The following is a 6,242-nucleotide window of genomic DNA, read 5'->3' on the forward strand; positions in this document are numbered from 1 at the left end:
TCCTCATTCTCCAAGCTCAAGGCAGGCTGGAAAGGGTGGTGACCTGAGGAATTACCCTGCCGAGCCACCAGGCAGGGTGATGACACTGGGTGATCGACTGGCTGTGAAAACAAGAATCTGTCTTATTGCCAAGGGATGGAGTAACTCAGCCAGCAGCAGGGGGAGCAGAACACTGCCCTAGTGCCGGGGGGTGGGAGGAACTGCGCCTCCCAGCTCCTGACATCCCAGCACTATACACACCTTCATGGAGCCTGCTGCTCTTATCAATTTCAAAATAATAAAATACAAATAAAATAGAATATTTCAGCTCTTCCATTAGGTCATAATCTGATCTGAGTAAATGTGATAGGACACCTCTTATTATCTCCTGCTCCAAGTGATACTCTCCAATGGATCCCCATCCTCCCCGCACCGTGAGGTAGGTGGGAGCGGATTGTTATCCCTACTTGAAAGAGGGAGAAGCTAAGACTGAGAAAGGAGAATTGACTTGTCTTAGGTCACACAGCCAGTCAGTGGCAGAGTTGGGAATAGGACCCAAGAGCCCAGACTTTCAGACTAACCATCGCATCTTGAATTTCATACATTGAATGACCTGAATAAAGAAAAGGAGTACTTGTGGCACCTTAGAGACTAACCAATTTATTTGAGCATGAGCTTTCGTGAGCTACAGCATCTGATGAAGTCAGCTGTAGCTCACGAAAGCTTATGCTCAAATAAATTGGTTAGTCTCTGAGGTGCCACATGTACTCCTTTTCTTTTTGCGAATACAGACTAACATGGCTGTTACTCTGAGACCTGAATAAAGTGTTATCAAATGAACAACCACAGTTCAAAGTAATTATTCACAAAGTATTTTAGAAGAACTGGAATGTTAGAGAGAATCATGAACTGCTCAGAGACAATTAATGCAGAGAAGCAGCAAAATTTGTCAGCCATTTGACTGGTTAGGTCTTATTTACTTGGTCTTAAAAGAGACCAACAAGGACCTGAGTCAACTCCCTGTTAATAATCCCCTGCTCAGCCTATCAGGGTAGAGGGGTGGGAGGCTGCAGGTTCTCACCAGAGAGCCCAAAGGATGGCCCCAGTCACCAGTGGGGATAACTGTCCGAGCACTATTTCAGTCCCACATTTTTGGGGGACATCCCACAATGGGAACTGCAGAGCACCCCCCGACACACACAGACACACACACACACCTCTCCTGGTGGTCGGATGGGGAACAGGGGTAAGGAAAAAAGAAGTAAGAGATGAAGAGAAAGGAGGGAGGGATGGAGGAAAAGGTAAAACCAAAAGGACACACCCTAATCTCCCCAGTGATTCTAAGGGACAAAATCCTAGGTGTTTGGCCGAAAATTCTGCCACCTTAAACTAGTGTTTTCCATGCCTAGATTTCAGCTGGCACGAGATGGATCAGACTGAACAGGTTCCAAACCTCTCAGAGGCTCTTACCTTCTCAAGAGGAACATCTGTTTTCTCGTAAAATCTGTAAAAGGAAAGGAGGAAACTCCAAGGGGATTCCTCCTCGCGCTCACGAACGTAAACCCTAATACTCTCTCAGTCCTCAAAGAGAGACCTTGAGAAGGAATCTTGCTGAAGCAAAGCCACGGGGATCTCTTGACGTTTCCCTGGCCCTGTGCCCCTGTCCTGTCTGGCTGATGTCAGCATCTCTCTGTGAGGTCACCACCTCCCCATCACCTTTGACCAATAGGCTGAGCTCCTGCAAAAGGCCTTTCTGATCTCACTGCCACAACCACCCGTCCCCTGCACAGCTAATGTCCTGACGTTGGCCAGACACTTTGGAGGTTTGAATTACTCCCTGTGGATCACCCCACTCAATGAGGGTTCATTCTGGGAAGCAAGCCGGCTAGACAGTAAAACATCAGAGGCTGCTCCCAATGCTACACTCAGTTTTTCAGAAATTAGGAGACTGTATGGCCAGAAGAGGCCATTACAGCATCTCATCTGACCCCCTGCATATCACAGGCATCCTGTAGACCACAATAGCTCCTGTCGGGGCAAACACATTCCAGAAAGGCATCTAGTCTTCATTAAACGACATCAAGAGATGGAGAATCCACCACTTTCCTTGGTAGCTAGTTCCTGTGGTGAATCATCCTCGCTGTTGAATATTTGTTTCTCATTTGAAATATGAATTTCTCTCTTTTCACCTTCCAGCCATTGGGTCTTATGATGCCGTGCTCTGTTAGATTAACGAGCCCCTTCATACCCAATATTTTCTCTCCATTAAGGCACTTCAACACTTCAGTGAAGTCGACTCTCAATCTTCTTTCAATAAGCTAAACAGGTTGAGCTCTTTCAATAGCTCACGAGAAGGCATTTTTCTCCAGCCCGCAGAACATTTGGTGGCTCTTTGCTGCCCCAGCTCCAATCTCTCAACATCTTTTTCAAATGAGGACACCAAAACCGGATGCCGTATTCCAATCTCAGTCTCACTGATGCTGTGTCACCTCCCTATCCTACTCACCGCTCTGCTCCTATGTCTAATGATGGCTTTAGTCCTGTTCACCACAGCATCACACTGGGAGCTCATGTTGACGAGCTTCTCCACTATGGCCCCAAAAACCCTTTCAGAGTCACTGCTTTCCTGGACACACTTCCCCTTTCTGGAGGTGTGACCGGCATGCCCTGTTGCTAGCTATAGGACCTTGCATTTGGCTCTGGTCAAATTTCTTTGCTTTAAATGGGTCCAGTTTGCCAAATGAGCCAGATCCCTCTGTATCACTGCCCTCTCCTCATCAGTAATTACCACGCTGCCAGTATTTTGTCACCCATCAGTATTATCAGCAGGGATTGTATGTTTGCTCCTAAATCACTGATAAAAATTATTTTAAAAATTACTCCTTGAGAGCTTCTTCAGAGGCTTAGTACCCAGGACCTGCTCCCCACAGCACAGTGAGAAAAGGACCACTGCCCCTTCCCTTTCTCTGTCCTCCCTCCAGTGGCTGGGCGCTGTGTCTCACTCACCGTAATCCTCTCCACCACAGCCGCCTTGCAGCAGTGCGGCTCCAATGTGTCCTGTCCTCTCTGCTGTGCAGCGAGACACGCAGGGTGGATAGCATATAGGAACATGAGTTGCTGGGCCTCCTCCTGCACCCACCAGGAGTGGGGTTAGGGGAGAAAGAACCATTTAGCCAGGGAACTCCCTGCTCCACTCACACCAGCTGCAGGACTCAGGCCTGAATGGGGGATAGTGGGCACACGGCCATTGTCCAAAACACCCACAGCTCCTATGCAAACAGGGTCAGGAACTGGGACAGTGCATGTTGCGGGAAAAGACTCTGGCTGGTCTCTGACAAACACCCCTATTTTGGGGGTCCACGATCATAGTGGAGAAAAGTCCCTGTTAGAGCTGGTGGATCATCAGAGACAAGACCCTCTGCAGGGGGTCAGAGTGCTGGGAAGAGGCAGGACAATCTCAGTCCCAGCACAGCTGGGGAAGGTTTCTACCTTTTCTCAGCCTTGGAACTGCTCTCGGATGTTCTTGAGAGCAGCCTCCTCATGGCCATGTCCACGGCTACCTCCTCCTCGTCCTCTGAGTCCCTGGCGGTCCCTGCACCAGGGAGAGAAGGGGACAGGGTGACTCCTGCTGCCACGCGGGGGAAGGACAGGGGCATGGTGGGGCAATGTGCCCCCTTCCCACCTGCGGGACCCAGGGCAGATCAGGACCCACACCTCCCCCTCTCAGTGATGCCTTCAGCCCCCAACTCCTTCAGAAGCCCATAGCAAAGAGACCCTCCCTCCGCCACAGTGTCCTGGACTCCCTGCGTGGTGTCTCACCCGCCCCCACCTGGAGCATCAAGGACCAAAGTGGCAGCATCTAGTATCAGTGGGGTTCATGTGGCTCAAGCCAGACACCTGGACCCAGGGTCTTCACAGCCCCCTCCTCACCCCTCCCTGAGCGCAGCCTGGCTCCTCACCTGGGACAAAGCAGCGGCGCACCTCGGCCTCGCTGCTGCCTCAGTCCAAGGCGCTGCTGCTGTCCCATGGGGAGCAAGCTGAGTTGCTGGTGCTGGGACAGAGATCCTCCACCTTCTGCCCTGCGGAGGCTGGAACGTCCTCAGTGACCAGGCAGGGCAATGCCTCCTGCTGGGAATCAGGGCTGGGCTCCTGGGGCCCGTGCTTCCCACACAACAATCCCCACAGCCATCCTGCCCGGCTCCCCTCCTTGTCTGAGTCCTGCCTGCCCAACCGCATCCTGGGACAGCTCCATTTCCGCTTGGCCTCTGCTTCTCCCATCTCGGCACTTGTGCCGGGAGCGGGTTTCTTCCACCAGAAGGATGGGCGCTTCCACCTCCTGGCTCGGCCAGGAGCTCCTTCCCCACCAGAGGGGACGAAAGGACCGCTCTGCTCCTGGGGAAGATGGAGGCTGCTTCCCTCAGGCTCTGGGGCCACCTGCAGAGCCTTCTTCCTCAACATCCTCAAGAGTCTGGCCATCCTGGAAACGAGCGGGGAGCAGGCGTGAGTCTGGGGTCAAGGCAGCCTCTCACTAACCAGTCTTTTTGTCCCTCCCCATCCCTGTCCCTGCCAGAGCAGCTCCTCCTCCCCACACAGGGGTGCAGGGAGTGCAATCTACACATGCTGCCAGGAGTTCATTGCATCATCTGCTCCCAACGTTCACCCTCGTCATCCCTGGTGCAGCAATATCCTCAAGGGGAGTCGCCTCCTTTTCCAGCACTGGGGTCAGTCACAAAGACCACCTGTCACTTTGGACAAGCAGCTGCCTCCTGCTGCCCCAGGCCACACTCCCAACCCAGGCTAGAGAAGGAACAGAATCCAGGAATCCAGACTTCTCCTGGGAAACCATTCCCCACGTCAAAGTCCCTAGGCATAGCAAGCCCAGGGTTTGACGAAGCGGGACTGTTCTTAATGTTTCCTCTGAATATTAAGGGGGTGCCTCAGTTTCCCCTATACAGTTCTTAAGTATCTAGGTGGTGGGAGAAGGGTGTAAGATCGTTGCAGAGCCCTAGAGGGCAGCTGTGTGCAGGGGTCTGGACACAGAGAATGGCCGACATCCTGTTTCCTGGCAACTGATGGCCTGGCCCTTCTCCCCTGCAAGGTGAGAGCGAAAGGGTTGGAGAACAAAGGAATCAGGTGACCTCCTGACCTGGGAAAGGGACAAAGCCCAGAGGAGGAGGGGCTGGAGAGAGTTTCAGTTTGGGGCTTCCTGGGGACATGGAGTGAATTGCAGACGGGGTTGTCTGGCTCACTGACCCCCAAAATGGACCCAGCTGAGGGGTCCTGTTCTCTGCACCTACAAGCTCTGGTTTATACCATGTTCCTCTCATCTAATAAACCTTCTGCTTTACTGGCTGGCTGAGAGTCACGTCTGACTGCGAAGTTGGGGTGCAGGACCCTCTGGCTTCCAGAGGGCCCCGCTTGGGCAGACTCGCTGTGGGAAGCACACGGAGGGGCAGAGGAGGCTGAATGCTCCGAGGTCAGACCCAGGAAGGTGGAAGCTGTGTGAGCTGTGTGTCCTGAAGACAGTCTGCTCACAGAAAGGAGACTTCCCCACAGTCCTGACTGGCTTCATAGGGAGCAGTTCCAGAGCATTGCCCAGGGACTCTGTGACACAGGGTCCCCTCGTTTCCCATTGATTTCCATGCCCAGCAGTTCACAGGGTCTGGCCCAGTTCAGAGACTCTCAGGCTAGGGAACAGCCTCCCACAAGGGAAGGGCTGGGATCCCCATTGCTGGGACTTTTCCAAACACACTGGAGATGGCTCTGGAGAGACTCCTGGGGTCGGTTTGCAAACCCAATCTCCTTTGGGAGAGATTCTCTCCCCTCTTTCTGCCTCTCCCCACACAGACAGGGGACGCCACAGAGGAACCCTAATGCCACTCACTTGCTCTAGGTGATGGAGCGATGAAGGGCGGATGTTCAGGGTCACCAGCTGTCGCTCGCCCTCCTCCTCATTCTCCAAACCCAAGGCAGCCTGGAAAGGGTGGTGACCTGAGGAGTTACCCTGCCCAGCCAGCAGGCAGGGTGATGACACTGGGTGATCGACTGGCTGTGAAAACAAGAGTCTGTCTTATTGCCAAGGGACGGACTAACTCAGCCAGCAGCAGGGGGTGCAAAACACTACCCTAGTGCCAGGGGGGACAGCGCCTCCGAGCTCCTGACATCCCAGCACTTTACACACCTTCCTGGAGCCTGCTGCTCTTAACAATTTCAAAATAATAAAATACAAATAAAATGGAATATTCTTCTATTATCTCATAATC

This window comes from Chelonia mydas, chromosome 3, assembly GCF_015237465.2.
Source record: "Chelonia mydas isolate rCheMyd1 chromosome 3, rCheMyd1.pri.v2, whole genome shotgun sequence".
NCBI classification, from domain to species: domain Eukaryota; kingdom Metazoa; phylum Chordata; order Testudines; family Cheloniidae; genus Chelonia; species Chelonia mydas.